Genomic DNA, 22,026 nt, shown 5'->3' with positions numbered 1-22,026 from the left:
CCAAACTCATTTAATGACCTGAAAAAAAGCAGCCTGTCTTCCACCAGCACAAGTCCGCAATGTGGGCGAAAGTGAGGGCTCCCCGCAGCATGGGGAGATGGCCGTCCCCAAACCCTGTTGAGAGCGGCCTTTTCTAGGCTAACCTCTTCAGATGGATCAATGCAAACCTGGCTGGAAGCCTCAGACATGGACAATGAAAGGAGCGAGCGGACAAGAACTGCAAATCTGAAAGGAAACGTTTCTCAAGTGCCAGAACAGTAGAAGTCAACATCCTAGAAGTGGGAAACCCAGACTGGTCATGAAATACTTGGAAGAAGGTTGGTTATGTTTTAGTAGAAAACAAGAGTGAGGCATTGGCTGTCTGAGATAATGAGATATGATTCAGGGAACTCGAGGGTCCGAACGCTGAGCCTGTACCCTCCGCGTGTGGGATCAAGGACACACTTCTTAACTCTCTGTTACTGGGGTTCTCATCTGCAAACTGGGGTGTGCAGTGTCTGTTATTTGAGTTGTTGAAATTTAAGTGACATAATATATGTAAAGTATTAGATCCTGTGGATGGTTCTGGAAACAACCACTCATTCAACAAATATTTACTGAGTGCCAAGTGCATAGCATTTGGGGGGTAACAATGGACCAGAGACAAAAATCTCACACACATACACATACACACAAACACACACACACAAACACTCACACGAACACACACACACACACACACACAAACACACACACATCTCGAAAGCTCATGGAGTTCACATCTTATAGCAAGTATTCCATAAACGTTTACATTCTATAGTAAACACTCAATAAATTGTTCTATGAAAAATAAGACTTTTTTCATCATGAATGCCACATGTACTCCAGGAAGCTGAAATCCTGTTTATCCAGGTGCATTGCTCAGAGGATGTGACCACCTTAGGAGAATTTCCTGGTTTTCTAATGAACCCCTTCTCTTCCTTGACATTTTAAATACAGCTTAAACTGTGGCATCACTAGTGATGGAGAAACTGGAGACTGGGGACCAGGAACAGAAGCTTCCACCCTGCAAGGCCCCTCCTGGGACAGACGCGATCTCTGCGGACAGGTAGGCCCAGCCAGCAGGGGATTCTGTCCTGATCCCTGTGGTTGCAGCAGGTACAACTTTTTGGCTTCAGTGTGACATTTGAGCCTGTCTGTCTTGATAGCTGCAGCACCTCTTGACCTTCAGCGGGGCTTCGTCCCCACTTAGCGTGTGGAAGCCTGAATAAAGGCATTGTTGGGGCCTCTGTTTGCTGGACTTGGAGTGCGCTGGCTGCTGCGGGCTCAGCCACTGTCCGTCTCCCACCTCTCACAACACCCAAGACATTGCTGTCCCTCATCCCAGGGGTAACGGACCAGTGCAAATTGCTGACCCCTCTTGCAGTATGTTCCAATTCCCTACTGTTAATCTCCTTCATATTTAAGATCGCATGCATAGCTATGCAAATTAGCAGAGGTTTATAAGCTCAGGATTTGAAAGAAAGTGAGCTGGTCTACAATGAACGAGTGGACAAGTAAGAATTTAACTGAAAATTTAGAACACATTCCACAGCCTGCAACCAAAGAAAGAAAAAAAGAAAAAAAAATTATATACCTGTAACTGTATAATATTATAATATTTCATATAATAATTATTTATAATATATTGATATATTAAATATATTAAAGTATATATTATAATGTAAAATTATATACATATACCTATATAATATACCATATTATAATAGTTTATAAAATGTATAAAATATACATCTATAATATTCTAAACATACAATGGTTAAAATCTTTGTATAAAGGATAGTTTTTAAGCTACCTATAAGGTATAGCAATATTGTATTATGGTATACACTACATCATTACATTGTATCTGTATCCATATACACATGTACATTGTTCATATATCTGTATATACACATATACGTGTCTGTATAAGTCATTGAAATGATATACAACTTTGCTGCATGGGCACAATCTATACTAATAGGAATCATTTAAAATAAAATCTGTATGGTTACCTTTTGAAGATGGTATATTCATAGTAAGTTTTAAATGAGATAATGAATAAACAAAATTACAGATTTATAGAGCTGAGATGCAAATCAACTAGTTTATTGGTTTGGTTCAGGCTCAGAAATTATTTTCAGGCTCCAAAATTATGTTAGAAAAGAGTCAAGTTTATTTGCAGGTCAAATATATTTTCTCATTGTTTTTAGTTTGCTGAATCAGGTTAAATAAAAAAAGTTATGACATTTAGAGTTGGTTTAGACTGAGGCTTTAAAAAAACCCACATGACTTCTATTGGCTCCACTGCTGCCAAAAAATCCACAAATTTCATTGTAGTTAAAAATTTCAAGTTTCTTACCCTCAATATTTTACAATAATGGTAGTAAAATAGAGTTAATTAGGCTTATATATGAGGTATCAGAGAGTAATTGTAAGGAGGGGAAAACTGATAAAATTCACAGATTAGATCAGAAACCCTGAAATAGTTGAGTTGAACATTTGCAAGATTCATGTATCCACAGAGTTAGAAACTGTGTGAAATTAGAAAGAAAATGTAGAAATGTCTCTGAAAAAGCAGAAAAGTGATTTTGAAGTCTGACTTGCCCCTCCTCCAAATATTTTTCTTATTAAAAGAAAGTGGAGGTTATAACTTTTGTTATGACTCAATTTATAACAGCATGACAATTGTCCGTATTAGTAATCTGGAATAGGATTTTCTGAAAGGACTCAAGTATCTTTCTGTTTTTCTTCTGATTGCTAAAATAAGCATTCGAAAATTATAATTTTTGTGTTGGTTGGTTTCTTTTTTTTCTTTATGGGGTAAGGTAATTAATTGATATTTGGAGGAGGGGATTGAACACAGGACCTCTTACATGCTAAGCAGCACTCTACCACTTAAGCTATACCCTCCCCTTGTATTGGTTGGTTTCAGAACCCTCTTTAAATGACAGCAACCCAGAAGTTAAGCTGAAATATTGCAGTCTTAAAAAAGTAAACATAATATTTCCTCCAGGAAAACAGTATTTGTCAACATGAAACAGAGACATTCACGTTGTTTCCTCTGCATTTTCCTCTTAGTTCTCAGAGTTGGATCACAGTGACAGAATCATTAAAATAAAGGTTGAAAAGAGCTAAAAGAGACAATTGAACGAGCAGCTTGTACCAGACCATCCAGGTGAAAGGTTAATTTCTGCAAGAGATCTAGAGAGCTGTTGAGTATGTCTCCTATAAATTTTTGATTCTGTTTTTGTGCCACTTGCTTGATTCAGCAGCAGACAACCCAGACTCAGCCAGTGTTCTGAAGACCTCGTCTACGGCTGAACGTGGATTTGCGGACCCGGCAGAGTTTAGAGGCCCTCGAGCCTCCCTTCGCACTTTGCTGGAGAAGTGAAAGAGCCTGGGCAGGTGGGAGGTGGAGCCACGTCCCTGGAAGCACACAGGTGGCGCTGCCTGCCTTCGCCCGGCGTCCCCCCACCCCCACCCCCACCCCGGCACCCGCACTTGTGCTAACACTGCTGGCTGTGAAGTCTGCTTTGTCGGAAGAGCCAGAGAGAGGAGAGAGGGTGTGTCTGGCCTCCCCACTGTGCCTCTTTTCTCAGACGCTTGGAGATCTGATGGCTTAACTCCAGCCCGATCTGTCCCTTCCTGCCAGTAAGACGATGAGGAGGAGTGTAGAGCTCTCTCCCCTGGACAGTCTTTCAAAATAACCCCCCAAATTCTTTACACCCTCATGACCCTCTTTGACTCCTCACCAGAAGTGGCAACAAACAAATTTCTGTATTAAAAAAAAATTGTGACGAAAAGATGAGAGGTTGCCTGCGGTAGTGGGTGGGGGGAGGGATGGACTTTAGAGGGGCAGGGGGAGTCTTCCAGGGGTGATGGAGACGTTGTGCGTCTTGGCTGTGGTGGCACTTTCTCAGGTGAGTGCTCGGGAACCTCACGCTTTCAATGCATTCGGTTTTTGCACAGAAATAATCTCTCCATAAAGTAGAGCTTAAGACAACAATGTAGGAATCCGATGATAAAAGCATCTAAATTATTCTTTCTCTTGTTATCTAATGAATCAAATAGGCTCTCTAATTGTTTTACGTAGTTTTAACAATTGTTGTAAGGTAATTTTAAGAAAGCCAAATCACCTATCTATACAATACAGGAAATACAAGGTTTCTGATTGTCCACACTTTCTAAAATATAAACTGTATAATTCAAGATTCTTCCCTTTCCTACACAGGAAAGGACTGAAAACTGACCTTCATGGATGTGAGAGGAAAAGGCCCTATCTTTTTACTGACCTGTATCCATCTCAGTCCACAGGCAGAAAAGAAATACCTTTTAAAAGCTTACTACTTTCCTTCACTTATTTTCCATTGGACCTGATACTTAAAAATATGTAGTCTGCACTAGTCTCCCCTTGTCCATCACCACAGATAATTAACGCACAGTCTGGCCAACTACCCTAAGTTCACCAATTAACTCTGTCTTTAAGCTTGCATTTCCCACTGACTCTCCCGGCATCTCTGGGGAGTGTGTCTAAAGGCAATGCCCTATTTTCAAGCAACCTAATGCTCTTAAACCTGATCCTATCTCTTGGATCTTGGATGAGGCTTGGTGTGAAAGGCACAGAGTCAAGACAGCTGAAAAGGCCGCCACACTTCCCATGTAAAGCCACTGAGAGTGCTCGGTGCTACCTCTGCTCCTGTGATACACAGTGAGAGAATCACAGGTTTAATACATGAAACGGGAGGAATTTCGCCCAGCTAAGAGCAAGTAAGACCAGTCAGGCCCTTTGCAGATGAGGTTGGGGCTTTACAGAGCAGAGCAGAACGCCCTCTGGGAAGATGCTGTCTGTACACAGACGCAGAGGGTCTCGCCCACCTGCACCTGCGGACCAGAGAACCCACCCCTTATGCCCTCTGGTCCTCAGTGTTCCTGCCCACCCAGCCTGAGACACCTTGCCTTCCGCCCTTGCTCACTTCTTTTCTTTCCCTGCAGCAACTCTCCCATTTATAAATGTGACTCACGAGAATTCAGGACGATAAGTAATTTAATGACCAGACATTAGATAAACAAGCTGAATTTTTCTCTCTTTGAAACCCTTCCCCTAGGATTATCAATGCTTTTTTGCGTAATGGTTTATTCTTCCCTTTGATCTGGTATATTTCTGTGAGAGAACGCAATCTGTTATGCAATTTTTTTTCCTCTACTGTTATGTATTTCATCTACATACGTAAAGAACAGAAGTAAGTCAGGATGTGCCCGAGGGTGGAATGGAGATCAGAAAGGGGATAAACACATGAATCATGGCCAGTGTCAGAACCCCAGTGCTATTGTTTTGTGCTGGTGTGTCAGAGAGGCTGGCCGAGGAAAGCACAGAGCTTTGAAGGCAGACGTCCCCGGAAAGGAATCAGACTTTGCTACCTGTTAGATGCCTGTGGACACACAGGTCCTCTTTATTCAAACCGTCTCCTTATCTGCAGGGGAGAAGACTACCTACCTTGCAAAGTTATTAAAACAATGTAACAGCGGTACAAGGGCAAAGAATAGCTTTGCATTGGATGACGTCCAGTCAACGACGTCATCAGCTGTCGGGCCCACCAGCGTTTTATGTTCCAAGAAAGAAACAAAAACTTTCAGTATCAGTGTAAGGGGGCTTCATGGTGAGAGACACTCTGATTTCAGAGATGTAAAATGTGAAATGTGTATGTCTTAGAACTGAAGAAACAGAATGCTAAGAAAGTGAGGGGGTGTGTGTAGATGGAGTGGAGGGAACTAGGGGGCAGACAGAAGTGTCAGGGCGACACAGTGGGATAAATAATGAAACAAGGTCCCAGCAGAAGCCATAGGGAAACGGCTCAGGGACCCACAGGAAGGTCTCCATCCTCATGACACATACGGTGGGCCGAGCAGACGTAGGTGAAAATGAATTTGGGCCTCATTCTCCTTAGTAATTGGGATGCAATTTTGTGTTTCATTTTGGAATAACTTCAGGACATTTGTTTTGAGTTCTTTTATAAGCTCAGACTTGTGTCTCTGAGTGTTAACTGCTTTTTAGCCAATGATCTTAAGAGATGGCTGAGAGCATAAGGAGGTAGAATTTAGTGTTTAATAAAGGACAAGCAAGCTCCAATACAAGAGTGCTGCTTCTATGATCACGCTGCCCTTCAGCGGAATTGCAAACAGTAAATTTCAAATGATATTAACAAATGATGTGATCTCCGATTATGATGTTTAACGAAAATATTGCAAGCTTGGAAGTACAAGGCAAGCAAAGCCTGAGTACACAGAAGGTGTTTATTACACCTATAAAAACCCGAAGGTTCAGGTCAACCCATCCCTCGATTTACAGAAAATGAGGCCAGCAGGTGATATGACCCCGAGTCATGGAGGATGTGTAGAGGGGAGTCTGAACATTTCCTCCTGGACGAGGGGGATCTTCCCACATCACCCCATCACTTGCTAGGCAGGTCTGTAAATTTTCTCTCCAGATTAAATCTCTTCACTCATTTTTGAACAAAGCGATGTGGGTTCACAGTGTGTTTCTACAAAGATAGCCATTTTTCTAATGGTCAGATCAAGGTGAAGAGATTCTGGAGTTGGGACTTGGGCATCCAGTACATCGTGCTGTGTTGGGACAGGACTGGGATTTTTCCTCGGTGGACTTAGCTCATCAGGGGAAGAGGAGCAAGTACTCTTCTCTGGGTTCTGTGCAGCTGGGTCCTAACTCAGGGCCCCACCTGTACTTTGACCTCACCTTAGTGTTGCTTTGCAACAGGCTGAGCGTACGGGTGTCCATCATCTTAGAGGAGACAGAGCTCCCCAGGCTAGCTTCCGAGGACCCAGAGTCAGACTAGGATGAGCTTCTGCCTGTATTCCCCTCTGTCAGCTCCCCAGGCTCCGGTCCTCTGTTTGTGTGCCTTTACGCCACCTCTTCGTGTTTGTTCACATTAATTGAAGGCTGGAAGCATTTCTACCTGCCAACCTCTTCAAATGCATCTCCAGCCATGGAGCCACTCAATACTCAGCCAAAGGCTGTGTGGCCTCCAGCACCTGTGCACCAAAGCCACCTGGTCTCTGCCATCACAGGATTCACAGTCCCATGGGAGAGGAATACACCCACACACAAGCACCCAGAGGTGCGTGCATCACAAATGGCAGAAACTGATGCTCCGAGATGGATTAGGAAGGGAGCTGACTTTGAATAGTTCGATTGTCTGAGAGGCTCCTCTGATGAAGTAACATGTGGGATGAAACCCGAAAACCCTTTAAGCTCCAGCAACATGGACCTGTTCACCATTCTCAGCAAAAACCCTGGCCTTTCTTTCTGGGTCCTTTTCCCAGTGTTTTCTTCCTATAGAACCTCCTGGATTCACGCACCCTGCCCCCAGCTGGTGTTTCCTTCTTCCCTCAACCGACCTGTTCCTGAGATGTGCCTCCCCTCCATCAGGTGCCTTTGGTGCCTCTGTGACCCCAGGGCGCCATCCCAGCACCTGTTACCCGGTGCTGACATCGAGCTGACATCGACGGTGCAACCACCATCTCCCCAACCACAGTCTTCAAGGGCAGGGGCTAAATCACCCGTTTGGCTGAGACTCTGAAACAGTGTGTGGTGCACAGTAGGTGCTTTGCCAGTTTCCTTGCAGATTCATCATTTGTTATTCATCATTTCCCAGGTCGGAAACACCCGGGAAAGTACAGTTCTCGTTTGTTGAAACACACCACCAGAGGAGGATGTACATTTTGAGTAGAAATTAGCTTCGATGTGAGACTTATCTTAGCGTGTTTGCCTGCCTATGTTAAAGATTTCATGACAGGAAATATTATTTCTGCGTTCAGCAACTTAGACTGACAGCCAGGAGGCGAATGGTGCAGGAGGAAGTTCGCCCTCTGTGGGGTCACACGGTCTCAGCTCAGGGTCCAGCTACAGACCTTGGGCCAGTGACCCCGCTCCCCGCACCCTCACTTTGTCCTGTGGAAGCACCATCAACTACCTTAACCAGCTGTTTGAGGATGAGAGGAGACAACGCATGTAGTGGTTGTTTATCATGATGCTTTATTATGTACGGAAGTAATATGACAATGCTGTGAAAATAAGTTTTCTCAAAAAACTGCAAGCTCCTTGGATCTTTTAATTTTACCCCAAGATGCAAAGACTGAAACCTACTTGGTTTTGATCACCTGGCCTGTTTTTGATGGCCATTAGGCAAATAAACAGGTGCATTAATTGAACCTCAATTATACGGTTTGTGGGGAAACATCCGAGGTGGAAAATGGTCATGCCGTTCATTTAGATGTTGTTCCTTTTAAAATGTTAACATTCATAAGAACTGTGTTTAATAACCAGAAAGTACTAGTTAAATGTCTCATAACGCAGAGACAGCCAGGAGGGGGATTAGCGAGGCTGGAAGGAGGGGATTTCAAACTGGGTTCCTGGGAGCCCTGCTTCTGAGGCTACGACTCAGGGGCGATGGGGCTTCAGGGACTTGAGTGTCATTGCTGTGGTCCCATCCAAGTTCCCTCGCCTTCTGTGTGCTCCAAGCTCCTCAGGCCCCATAACGGACTGTCTTGGGGATGGCCTCTCTCTTGTCTTAAAGCCCTCATGATTCTGTGTGTCTATATGTTTCTTCAACATCCCGATTAATATATTCAGAGGTTTGACTTGAATATGCATGGCGAAATGTTTACTGCTTACTTAACTTGCTTCCCTCGTCTGTACCCGTGAGACTCTGCCTGTCCGTCCCCAGCAGGGAGCCTCGTGTCCTTGTTTTAGGCAGAGTGCTTCGCGCCGTGCCCAGTGGCCAGTAGACCCCAGGGAGACGTGCAACCATTATTCAAGGCTTTAAGAAGAAACTGGGCTCTATTTCTCATTCTAAAATTAAACACACTTAGGCTGAGAGTTTTAGTAAATGTTAAGTCTACGTGATTAATAGCAAATATTTTGCTCAGAGACTCTCTCAACAGATCATTTGTGATTAACCAGTTGATTCTGAAGGTTAATCAAATAGAAGACTCAGTAGTCACATTCACTTAGACTATAGCCTCAAAGCTTACACACACACACACACTCATGTGCGCACACTGCCTTTCACATATTAGGCCCTAAAGAGGGTAACTTCCTGCCGAGTTTTCCCCTTCAAGTGTTTCTTGAAACCACAGCGCACTTTGCCTCTCTCCATCCCTCACGATCAGATCCTCTTATCAAACAACAAATAGAAATGGATTCTAAAACACAGCTTTACGTCTGAAGTAGCTTTTAACTGCAACCTGCACATTCCCATTGATACGTGTTTGGTCTCCATGCAGAGGTGTCTTTGGCCATGATGCACGATGTCCTTGTCCAGATTAAAAGCAGATTGTGTGGTGATCAAGATGGCTGAATGCACCAGTTAGATGCAAGCTCCTTCAGGACGCAAATACCAGGATACATTTTAAGCCAGTTGCTTTTACTGCTCTGTGGACCTGACCTTAAACTCACAGTCCTGACATTATTTTACAAATGCTTTGTCTTCAGAAAGAAAAATGACAAAATGAGTCTTTTAACTTTAATTTTCCCTGCTGAGGAAAATGGAGAACGAATAAATGAAAGTTCTTTGGAAGAGGTAGCCTCGTGGCAAAAGAGCGTGTTTTTAATCCATCCAAATAATTGATATCTATCTACCTGCCTACCTAACTTAAGTGCCATTTTAAGTGGTGGAACCAGGAAAGGCCTCACTGAGCTGGTGACACTTGAGCAAAGACTAGAAGGATACGAGATGGGAATCAGGTGGATCAGGCAGAAGCACAGCCAGAGCAAAGGGCCTGGGGTGAGCACCTGCACGGCCTGCTGGAGGAGCAGCTACACAGACTATGTATTTTTTGCAGTTTTAAATGCTTGAAAAATGCCCAAAGAAAAAGACCATTTCATGACATGTGAAAATTGCATGAAATTCAAATTGCAGTGACTGTAAGTCAGGTTATATTGGAACTCCCCTGGCCACCCCCTGCCCCACCGAGTCACCAGTTGATTTTGCTCATAGCACTTCACGTACTGTATTGTCTTCTCACTGTAGACAGCAGCCCTGAACACCAGCTCCAGGGCCTTCCCTGACAAACAGCCACCCCAGTGTTCATTCATCAAGGGGCCTGGCACCAAGTAGGAGATCAAGAATATTTTGGGGTAATGAACCAATAAAATTTTCAAAATTGAAATTCACTAAATTAAAATTCATTTTGATTTGCAATTCAAAATTCAATGTAAATTTTAAGTTCTTTCATATATATATAGTTTAATTTATTTTAATAAGTTAAGTATACTTTTAAAAAAACTATTTAAATATATAATTTATTTTAGACATAAGAAAAGTACTGAGGACTTCAATTCTGGCCAAGATAGACTGGCCCTGTGTTTACTACTCCTACCATCCTGGCTCTTAACTAAAAACCCCTGGACATAACACAATGAATGAGATAAGGAGCTGCTAAAAGGTGGAAGGCAGCCTAGGACACTTGCCACTTTGCCCTAAAGTCTGCTTTATCTGACGTCAATTCCTGTTCTCTTTTGACTAATGTTTACATGATACGTCTTTTCCCATTTTTTTCTTTCAACCTACCTGTACACAAATACACTTGATGTTTACTTTAGATGGTATATTCAGTCTACCAATTTCTGTCTTTTAATTGGCGTGCTAAGATGAATTTACATTTAATTTAATTATCAACAGGTTAAGGTTTAATTCTACTACTTTACTGTTTATCCTCATTTTCTTTTCCTCTATTCACTTTGAAATGCTCAAGGCGGCACAGAGATGGAAGTAGAGGACTGATCTAGTGGTTCCCAGGGCTTAGGGACAGGGTTGGGGGTGGTCACTATCAAAGTACAGTAGGAGAGATCTTGGTGGTGATGGAACTGTTCTTTATCTTGATTTTTGCCCTGGTCACACAAATCTAAACATGTGATAAAATCACACAGAACCTTGTGCAGGCACGCACACACATACACACACACACACATACACAAACACACACACACACAATGCAAGTGTATGTAAAATTGGAGAAATCTGAATAAAGATACACCAACGTTGTACCAGTGTTAATTTCCTAGTTTTGATACTGCACTACAATTTTGGTACTATTGATGTTACCATTGGAGGAGTGGGGTTAGGGGTAACCAGGACCTCTCTAATCTTTCTGCAATTCCTGTGAATACAGAATTATTTCAAAACAGGAAGTTGAGGAAATACAGAGAAGCAAACAGAATATTTTAAAAGTTATCTTACTTTCCAACACTCAGCTCTCAATGATTTTATTTTATTCATCTTTTTATGTGTAAATAGGAGTGTATTTGCAAAAAAGGGCTTATAATGTTCACACTTCTTTTTTTCCCCACCATTCAAAATTTAACAGTATGTCATGAATAGATTTTCATGTTTAAATCTTTGCCTATAATATCCTGAAATGTTTTTTTGGTGTTAGATGAAAACAAGCCAGTTGTTCACAAACTCCTTTCAGTAGCAGAACACTTCTCTCTTAAACCCTGATATTCCCGGGAGATAACGTGGAGTTGCTCTTTTCAGAGCGGAGAGCAAGCAGGATAATGGTGGTTTGTGTGTTCTCCCCAGTCGGTTCCTATACTGGTCCCCGACACATCCAGCAGACCTTCAGGCTCTGGGAAGGCAGGTAAAAGATTGTGTCACTTTGAAAAACAATAACAAAAATGCTGTATCAAATATATTTGATGCTACATTTTTAATTGTACTCTCTCCCTCCTTTACCAGATGTGGTAATCACTCTGGCTTCGTACTTCAGCTTTATCAGGAAATGAGAAATATATATGTTTGAGATGCAGTCGCCATGGTGACGAACAGAGACAGGGGACTGGCCTAGTTGACTTTTCTCATGTCTTCCAGAACTTTTCATTTCCTAAGCTGTATCACTACAGACCCAAACTGTCCATCTTGACAGCTAAGTTTCATACAGCAACACATCTTCATCTGGAAGAATTAGTTATTGGCATAACACTCTAAGCAGTGCTGAGTTTTTTTCACTGAAATTGAAATTATGTCAAAACCTCCAAAATCTCTCTGGCAGTAATTAACCTAAGCATGCCCTATATGGTTGTTTTTTGGGTTTTTTTTTTTTTTTTTTTTTTTTTGCTGGTATAAATAATTTGTAAATATGACACAATTTCTTTAAAAATTTTAGCTTTAATAAAATAGTCAACTCTGATACATAGATCCAGCTACATAAAATGCCTCTGACCAAAGCACGTACTAAAAATTATATTTAGACTGCTGCTTCCTAAGAAAACAATTAATGCACCATATCGTGTAGCACATACTTCTGCTTTAACTGAATGAAAAGGCAATGTTCTCGCAGCAAGACACGCCTTTGGCAATTCATTCCATTTGCAGAAGTCTCAGGTGCCAAATTTGCTGCTAATCAGGTTTTCCATCTCAGCTGACAGTCCTGGTGTAGTGCCATGCTTTTATTTCCTTGTGCTATTTAATGTCACGATTCAGAACTTCAGAGAAAGTGGGATCATCTCTCCTCGGTGCGCAGTGTGTGAAAGGACAACCAGGTTTTCGATGCTTCCTCCCCACCCCCATTTTCTGGGGAAAATGGTTATTGATACAAATTGTAAAAGTCGCCCCCAGGGGACTCCAACAATCAGGCCAATTTTAGGGTGTAATCACTTCAAGAATCACCCCCTTTATGCAAGAGCTTATCAGACCCCGCAAGCACCCACCTCATGCAGTTCACTGTGCAAAGCTCAATTACCTTGCCACCTGGACTGAAATGCAGTTCCCGGAGGTCCCAGCATTCCAAGATGGATGTAAAGGCATTTCAACCTCATTAATGTTTCTTATGAATTTCCATTCATCATGTTCCATTTCAAGGACTATCACGGATGCTTTCTGAAAAGCAACCCCATGAAGCGATGAACAAAACTGAAGCCTTAACTCGGCATATTCCTTTGGGAACTTGATTAGTGAAAGCAAGTAGAGAAGGAAAGGGACTGGGTGAAGAGAGTAATGCCCACGGGGCTGGGCTCGCTGGGCTTGAATCCACCGTGTTGCTTCTCACTTGGAAATGATACATTCTTTTGATGAAGACCCCGGGAAAAGGCATTATGCCCTTCTGTGTGGAGTCAAACTTTATTCAAGTAGTGTTTGAAGTTTACCTCTTTCGTAATCCATCAAGACCCTCCTTTCCCTAGGAGACAAGCAGACAATGGATCAATTTTTCATTTGTGGGATTGAGGTTCTTAGTGTATAGTTTGATTCCTAAGCAAGACTCATGACAAAGCAAGCGTCTGTGTTCTTTGTGAAATCAAGAGATGGACATTGGTGATGTGCTGGGTAATTTGGATTAGGCTAAAATGCCCTGACCCTAGGGCTGGGATTTGCATCCTGGGTCTGGTCCATACCCAGTGAATTTGATTTCCATCGTCGTCTTATTCTGAGCTGCCCATGATCTACAGTAGACGGTTATCAATTTACAACCAGTGCATCATGTATTCTGAGCAGTTCGCAGTGACTGCAGCACAAAGCACATGCTTATTAGTGACATAAATCAAGGGTTTCTGTGCCTGAATAAAGATTAATCTGTAATCTAGACCTGGAAACGGAGAGTCAGGAAAGAGTGCTGGCTCTCCCTGTGGTAAACACTCCCTCCCCTGAACCCCGGCCATCCAGCACGGATTCTGTTTCCATGGGAAGAAAAGGGCAAACAGGAAAGCCGGCCCAGGGTTTAAATCAGTTCGGGCCTCGGAGGACTCCCGATGCAGGAGCATTCGTAGCTACGATACATTTTCATGATGCAGAAGGAGGCTTGGAAGAAAAGAGGTGTGACCAGCATAAAAGATAACACAGGGCCTCCTGCACAAATAAAACCCTTCTGCCTACCGGATCTTTCTCTGATGATACAGCTAACTATATAATCTGTCTCTGCAAGAGACAGGCATGACCCAGGCCAGAAACTTTGGCTTGACAATGGCTGTCTCCCAGGCGGCAAATGGATTAATTAAAGGTTAGATGACTTTTAGGGCCTGAGTGAGTCAACTAGAATTTGGAATGTTCACTCATTGGAGGTGAATAGACACTCAAAGCGCATCTGGAAAACGCGCAGATTCTGGGAAGTGATGGAAAATCACTAAATGAGACGAGAACAGATATTGCTCATGTGACTCCTGGAGACCCTTGGCTGGGGGAGTTGCAGCCCAGAGCTGACAGACCCTGGTCCCTGCAAAGGTCTCCGAGAGAATCAGCAGGCAGTGTGGTGGTCGGTGGCGCCCAGGGCCTGCTGCCGCCACACCTGCATCCTAGACTCTCAGAGATGCTCTCCACCTGGGGTGGGAGCAGCAATGATTTCCCATCAGGCTGAGAATCCCATGATCTCTGTGAAGTCTACCCCACCCACTAAGAGGATTAAGTTACGAACATGAAAAAAAAAATAAAATAAATAGGTATCTTCGAGCACTGTTTGACAGCTGATGAGTAAATTGCCTTTATTTATAAGAGAAGAGCAGGGTACATGTCATTGTGACCAGCACATAACAACTGCAAGGTCAAAAAATAAGCTGTCTGAGTAAAGGCGTCCCAGTCCCACGGATGTAACTCCCAAGACTGTGATCTGTCAGGGGCGGGAGAGGTTCAGCGTGTCAAGTGTACCAGCTGTGTGCGTGCCTACGTGTGTGCGCGTGCACGCACGGCTTCCTTCTAAACCGCTTTCTTAGGAACTCCCTTGGAGGCTGTTAAGCCTTTTCTGCTGTAGTCAAATGCTGAATCCACTTTCTTCCCCCTCCTCTCTCTTTTACCTTTAGAATACTCTGGGAAGTAAGTAACTTTTTGCTTATTTGAGCAAGTATTAAAATGTGTACTGTTATTACAGGCAGTTTTTTCTCTTCTCCTTTACCTTTGTTCACAAGATGGAATAAGCAGTTTAATCAAGATCATATTCTTCTCATTTATGATCCTGTATTTAGAGACGTACGTTTCTTTCTTGCAATTTCCTTATTTGACAATGCCTGGCCAAAACAAAAAGGAGGTAGGCTAGGCTCTCCCACTTTCTAGGAATCAGAAGAAGCCCGTGGAAGTGCCTCCACCGAATCTTCACAACAGCCCTTACCTGCGCCCAATCCCTCTGCCTTCCCCTCACGGTGCAGGCTGAGCTGTCCCTGAGCCCTGAGATCATGATGAGATTGCTTCAGATCCAATTCCATGCTTTGTAGGGTTCAAACCCTTCCCAAGATTTCCATAAATTTCCATGATCTCAAATTCTTGTGCTCCCCTTTGACCTGGCTTCCATGGAACTGAGTGAGTTCACGGATTATTTGACATCCAATATCTTTTGGCTCTTTCTACAACATGGATGTTGACACCTGACACATTTTTCACTCTCACAAAGCATTCTGAGTGTAGCTCAATTTACTGAATAAGTGTGATTCACAAAGGAGGGGATTACATTTCAGAAACACAGTGATTTCAGACTGAGTCATTGTTCACTCAAAGCTGAGATTTGTTAACGGCCAGTTCACTTCATAAGGTCCTCAGTGTCAGACTTTTCCCCTCCGGGCTTCCCCCATCTCTTTCCTCCTACTTTGCTACTCCACCCCCACACTTTAACATTCTTCTCATTCTTTTCAGGAGAAGAAGAAATTGACCTTCCATGTTACAAGACCTTCTTCCTAAGATGGTAGCTGTGGATCTCCTTGTTTCTATTACAAATTACTTTTCATTATGAAAAATTTCAGGCATAAAAAAATGAAAGACTAGAACAATGAACTTCCATGTATTATGCCCTCCAGATCTAATAATTGGTAATATTTTGTCCTACTTGCTTCATCTCTAGTTTTTGCTGAATCATTTTAAAGTAATTTACAGATATTATAGCACTTGTACTTTCAGCATCATCTTCAAAAAAGGAGGACATTCTTGTACATAATCACAACACGACTTACACCTCTAACACTATAACAATGTATATTCTTAATTGCATCGAATGTCTAGTACATTTTCAAATTTATCCACCTGGCCTGCAAACACTTGTGATTTGAAAGAACAATTCTATTTGTTTTTTTATTTGCTTGGTTGAACCGGTATTTAAGACAGCGTTCTATTGTTATGAAACATTTTCATATGGTTGCACGCTTTTCCTAATGCCCTTCCTTGTACAAAGTGGAGACAGATACCAATAGCCAAATGCTCTCTATTAAATTACCTGCTGGAGTCAACCTCTACCACGAGAGTGGGGTCTCTATTTTACACAGCTCTTTAATGGCATAAGATGTATGAACTCATTTGTTAAATTGGGAATCTGTAAACAAAAACAAATGGGAAGAAGAGCAACAGAGACAATGAGTAATGGAAACGGTTTGCAGACCACAGAAGCCAGGGCTTTTGTAGAAAATATACGCAGCCCCGAGGAAAGGCTTTCCAGGGTCCGTGTGTCTGTTACCTAGCAACAAGCCCATTACACGGGGCACCCGGGAGTCCAGTTAACAGGGCTCAGGGAGCGCACGTGAGTATGGGGACCACATCTCTCCCTTCTGCTACGTTAATAACTCTACGCCAGTCTCTGACAGGCGCGAGTGTCTAACGAGACTAGATCTGTGCAGAGCTTTCTCTGTGCTAAATCCCTAAATGAAGAAAATGGATTTAGCTTAATTTATTATGCACGTCTAAACACATATTTCTCCATATATCCACCTGACAAGAGTTAAATACGCCACGTGAAAAAGAAAATCATCCAAACTCAAATTAGTTTCGATTCATGATGTAAGCCTCCAAGACCCCTCCAAGTTCATCCCTAGCAGCAAATGAAACCTGGGTCACAGGTTTACTGTTATTATTTTTTTTCCTTTTAAAATTGCTTTTAAGTAAATTACTGCATTTTTTTTCAGGTTTGCCCTCTTTCTTCTATTAGGGTGTTAATATGAACAGACAAGATAGCTTCTCAGTCACCTGTTTTTGCCTCAAATTGGTCAGGGCAAAGGGTTTGTTTCGAGAGTGCAGTGTTTTAACAATGTAATTACGCTGATGGTCCTTAATAACAATACCATCCTTTTAAAAACCGCTCAGAGTGCTTTCCTAGCACCGCTTGTCACTTATCTTTTAGCTGAGTCAAGCTAAGAAACGCATTAACCAAAATCAGAACAGGAGTCCAAATCTCCCGGTCCCTGCTCTAGCTTTCCATCGATTACACTGAGGTTTTCAGTTTTGTGTGTGTGTGTGTTTCAAGTTTTTTAATTGTGGTAAATAACATAACATTTAACATAGCATAAAGTTTATCATCTTAAGCTAGTTTTAAGTTTAAGTACATCCACATGGTTTTACAACCAATCTTTCTAACTTTTTCATCTTCCCAAACTGAAACTCCATGCCCATGAGATGACAGCTTGCCATCTCTCCCTCCCCTGGCCCCGGCAACCAGCATGGTACTTGCTGTCTCTATGAATTTGACTACTCTAGGTAGCCCATGTAAGTGGAACCATCAGGATTCATTTTTTTGTGACTGGCTTATTGAACTTAGCATAAGGTTCTACAAGTTCATTCACGGGATAGCATTTGTTAGAATACCCCTCCTTTCTGAGGCTGAGAAATACTGCATTGTATATATAGACCACATTTATTTATCTGTTCACTAATCCCTGGACACTTAGTTGCTTCCACTTTTTCAATATTGTGAATAATGTTATGACCATGTGTACAAATATCTCTTCAATAGTCTCTTTTCAATTCTTTGGGGTATATACTCAGAACTGGAATTTCTGGGTCATGTGATAATTTTGTTTAATTTTTTGAGGAATCTCAATACTTTTTTCCATAGTGGCTGCAGCGTTTTACATTCCCCCATGCAGTGCACAAGAAATTGTGCACACATGCTCTTAAACACTTGGTATTTTCTGTATTTTGATAGTAGCCGTTCTAATGAGTGAGAAGTGGCACCTCACCATGGTTTTAATTTGCATTTCTCAAATAATTAGCCATGTTGAGCATATTTTCATGTACTTATTGGCCACATGTACATCTTCTTTGGAGAAATGTCTGTTCAAGTTCTTTGCCCATTTTCGGATCAGATTTTGTTACTGTTGTTGTTGGGTTGTAGGCGTTCTTTGTGTATTCTGGATACCCTCATCAGATACAAGGCTTGCAACTATTTCCTCCCACTCTGTGAGTGGTCTTTCCACTTTGTTGGTTGTTTCCTTTGATGCAACTTTTTAATTGTTTTAGTCCAATGTATCTTCTTTCACTTCTGTTGACTGTGTTTTGGTGTCATATCCAACAAATTATTGTGAAAGCAAATCCAGGAAGCTTTCTTCCTATATTTACTTCTAACAGTTTTATAGTTTTATCTCTTATGTTGAGCTCTTTATCCATTTGAGTTAATTTTTATATGTGGTTTAAGGGTCTACCTTCATTCTTTTACAAGTGAGTCGCTTCCCAACAGCATTGTTGAAAATGCTATCCTTTCCCCACCAAATGGCACCTTCCTCAAAAAGCATTGGACTATATATGTAACGGTTTATTTCTGGGGTCTCTATTCTATTCTGTTGGTCTGTATGTCTGTTTTTATGCCAGTACTATACTGTTTTTATGACTACAGATTTCTAATAAGTTTTTTTGTTGTTGTTGAAGGATAGTCAGTTATAATGTGTCAGTTTCTGGTGTACAGTGCAATGTCCCAGTCATGCATGTACATACATATAATCAAGTAATAAGTTTTAAAATCAGGAAATGTGAGATCTCCAACTGTGTTCTTTTTCAAGATTGCTTTGGCTATTCAGAGTCCCTTGAAATCCCATATAAATTTTAGGATTTTTTTTCTATTTCTGCAAAAAAAAGTCACTGAGATTTTGATAGAGATTTCATTTTTTCTGATTTTTTTTTTTTTGAGGTTGCAGAAATTCAGCCTGGTATTTCCTGGCATTAACTTGTTCTGCTTACTGCAGAACAGACCAATAAATCGGGAGATGAGGTATTGGGGCAAGGAATAATGACTTCATTCAGAAAGCCAGCAGACCAAGATGGAGAACCATCTTCCCCAAGTCAGAATTCAGGCTTCTTTCATACTAAAAAGGGGAGGGAGTGTGGTTGGTTGTTGCCAACTTCTTGGTGTCAGAATCCTTTGTTCTTGCAGCTGTCCAGGTAGGTCAGGTGATGATGTTCCTGTAAACCTCCAACAAAATAAATGTTATTCTATGTTCTGCAACTTTTTACCTCTCTCTGAGTGGGAAAGTGTTATACCCTTAAAGGTCAGAGCTTTGAGAATGGGCTGTCCTGTCTATTTCAGGCTCTAGGCAACATTGTTTTTACAAAAGGTGCAGGACCAGCCTGACTAAGCACCAGAAACAGAGCGCAGGGTTAGAGACAAAGGAATAGATCCAATATGGAGTCAGATTTGTTCTTCCCTATTACACTTATTGTCCTAAAGCTGCTTCCTGGGGGCCATCCCAAGTAAGCTAATTGTACTTGATTCTTTGTCCTGGGGATTGCATCTGGGATGCCCAGCCTAAGATAGTCGGAGAACTCCTCCCTGAGGGCTTCAGCAGGGTCCTGGTGCTGCTTCCGTCAGCCCTTCCTCATTCATACATGCATCACAGGCATACCTGTTCTGCCAGAAATCCTCACACAGAGAACCTGTCTTCCTTCAAGCAGAGACCAAGAATATCAGGCAGATGCAGATTTGCCTTTTAGAAGCTTTCATTCTCAACCACTCCTGTCACCACTTGACTGTCCTCTGTTCGTTTACTCATTTCATCTGGATGCTTTGTGCTAAGAGTCGAGCGTGTGCTGCTCAAGAAGGCAGCCAGCAGATATGCTTCAGCGCCTCTGGTCTTCAGGTTATAATAGCTTGGTAGGCAAGGCGTTCATGGTGTCATTGTTTTGTGATTTTATCCCAGGTGAAATCTGTGCTTGAAGTTGCTTTCCTGGAGGGGCCAGGAGTCTGGAGATGCATTTCTCCCTCTGTGTCTCTGTATATTCATGATGAGGAAAAATTCTGCTGAGCACAGGGAGCAGCAGCCTGACATTCCAACACACGCTGATACATATTGTTTTAGCCAGAATGGCAACCGTCTTGAGAAGAACTGAGATGTCCTATGTTAGTAAATCAAGGAAGAAGGCAAGCACCTGAAGACAGAAATGATGGAAATGTGGTGGGGGAGGCAAAGTTTACAGAGAGCACGAGGGAAATTGACAAAAGGGAGAAGGCGAAAGACAGGAAGTGGGACCAAAAAAATCCAAGCATGTTTTCTGTCTGCTTTGCTGCTCTGCATTTGACCCCTCCGCTTGGAAAACAAACAGGAAAGAGGAAAGAATTTAGACGATTAAACAGCCTCCAGTGTGCCAGTGGAGAGCAGCCCAAGAGCCCTCACGGGGACTTCCAGCCCTTCCTACAACACATCAAGGGGTCCAGTAATGACTGCCTAATAGTACACTGTGATTTTTGTTTCTCATCCCATTCCACACAAATCGTCAGCATCAAAATCAGAATCCATCTCAGACTGAGTTTTTTAAATGGAGGCTTGAAGATTTCGTAGGAAATGAGAGATAGCCAAGACCAGCTTTTGGGCTCTATCTTACAACTGCTTTATTTTCCACATTTTGCTACCCTTCTTTTTTTTCCCCCCTCAGGGCTGGAAAATGACAAAATGAGTTTTATCTCTTTGAATTACTATTTAACCAAAAAGTGAATGGCAGCAAAGTGAAACACTTTCCTGTTTTCAAATCTGCAGGCATCCTACCATCGAAGGAAGTCAGTTTCATCCGCCTGATGGGAAAATACTGTGTCCTTTTTCAATGGACTCATCCCCTCTGAAACCAGAGTTCCAGAGAGGAAAGTTAGGAGGAGCGCTGGCGCTGGTACAGGACGGGAGATGAGGATCCTGTCCCTGCATCTGCTGCCCCTCCACATCTCTAGCCACCAGTGCACAGAGACCCCTTGATGTGCTTCTCAGCCAGTGTCTGCAGGGGTGGGAGAGCCACAGTCAGGAACACAAACATCACACAGTCCCTGCACATCTGGGAAAGCAACATCCAGCCCAGATAAACTTTGTGGAAATCTCCCCGAGATATTAAATGTCCACAAAGAGCAGGTGGGAACCCTGCTCTTACGAGGTCTTCTTCCAGAGACACGTCCGCCAGTGGCAGCCGGGTATCAGCCCCAACTCCCTCCGAAGGAGGAAAGGCTGGGCTGATTTGGCTTCTGTTCCAGCCTGAGCTTTTGGCTCTGACTCTGACTCAGAAGGAGGGAAGCAGCCTGGGTGGGGAAAAAGAGTTCTATTCATAGCTCTCCTGTGGGTGTGGCTGCTCTTGCCTGCCCTTGGCTGGACCTCTCTCCCCAACCCGTGAAATGGGGTGAGGACGGTGACCTCAGGTGCATGTCGGAGTTTTAATGTATGTACGCAGGGCTTGGAAATCAAGAACAAAAGGTGTAATCAGAACATAAAGCATGGTGATTATTTCTCCCCTACTTCTGCCCAAGCTCTATCGTTCCTCACCTTACACTCTTATCCAGGTTTTTGTTCAGCAACTATTGCTACCTGTCCAGCAACACCCACACCCCCAAGCCTCTGGCTTCCGATGTCCTTCAGTGGGTGGCTGGCTTCTCCAGCAGCACGGGGACCACCCTGTGAGTGATTCTGAACTTCTGCTCATTAATTAAATGAAAACTTTCAAACACACACAAAGATGGTGATTTTCCATAAACACTGGGAAAGTATCTGCTTTACAATAAAAGCAAAGGATGACTTTCATCTTCTGTCCCGACGCCATGTATGCAGGTTGGCCATTCCACCTTTCTGGAAAAATCCCAGGGCACACATGAGCAGGAGGCTGCGAGCCAGAGACGCAGCGTGCTTGGGGTTTACAAGGACGGAAGGTTGCCAGCAATTCAGGACCCCAGATCTCAGGGACTGAGGCCGGGAGGGGAGTCTCTTTACTATCACCTCTCAAGCATTGCCTCCATAAACATCTCTTTTTTATTACTATTTCTGCTGCTTTTAGATTTGGTTTATGGATGCGG

The 22,026-nt window shown here is 42.7% G+C and overlaps 1 long non-coding RNA gene across 1 annotated transcript; it reads left to right on the top strand.

Moving 5' to 3' along the window:
* The first annotated feature begins 53 nt into the window (after window positions 1-53).
* LOC116148837 (uncharacterized) lies at window positions 54-3,464 on the top strand. Its single transcript, XR_004132435.2, has 3 exons — window positions 54-317; window positions 979-1,087; window positions 3,294-3,464. It is a non-coding gene; the product is annotated as an uncharacterized LOC116148837 (long non-coding RNA).
* The last annotated feature ends 18,562 nt before the right edge of the window (window positions 3,465-22,026 follow it).

The sequence above is a fragment of the Camelus dromedarius genome, chromosome 32 (genome assembly GCF_036321535.1).
Source record: "Camelus dromedarius isolate mCamDro1 chromosome 32, mCamDro1.pat, whole genome shotgun sequence".
In the NCBI taxonomy this organism is placed as follows: domain Eukaryota; kingdom Metazoa; phylum Chordata; class Mammalia; order Artiodactyla; family Camelidae; genus Camelus; species Camelus dromedarius.
This window is presented reverse-complemented; position numbering and strand designations above follow the sequence as displayed.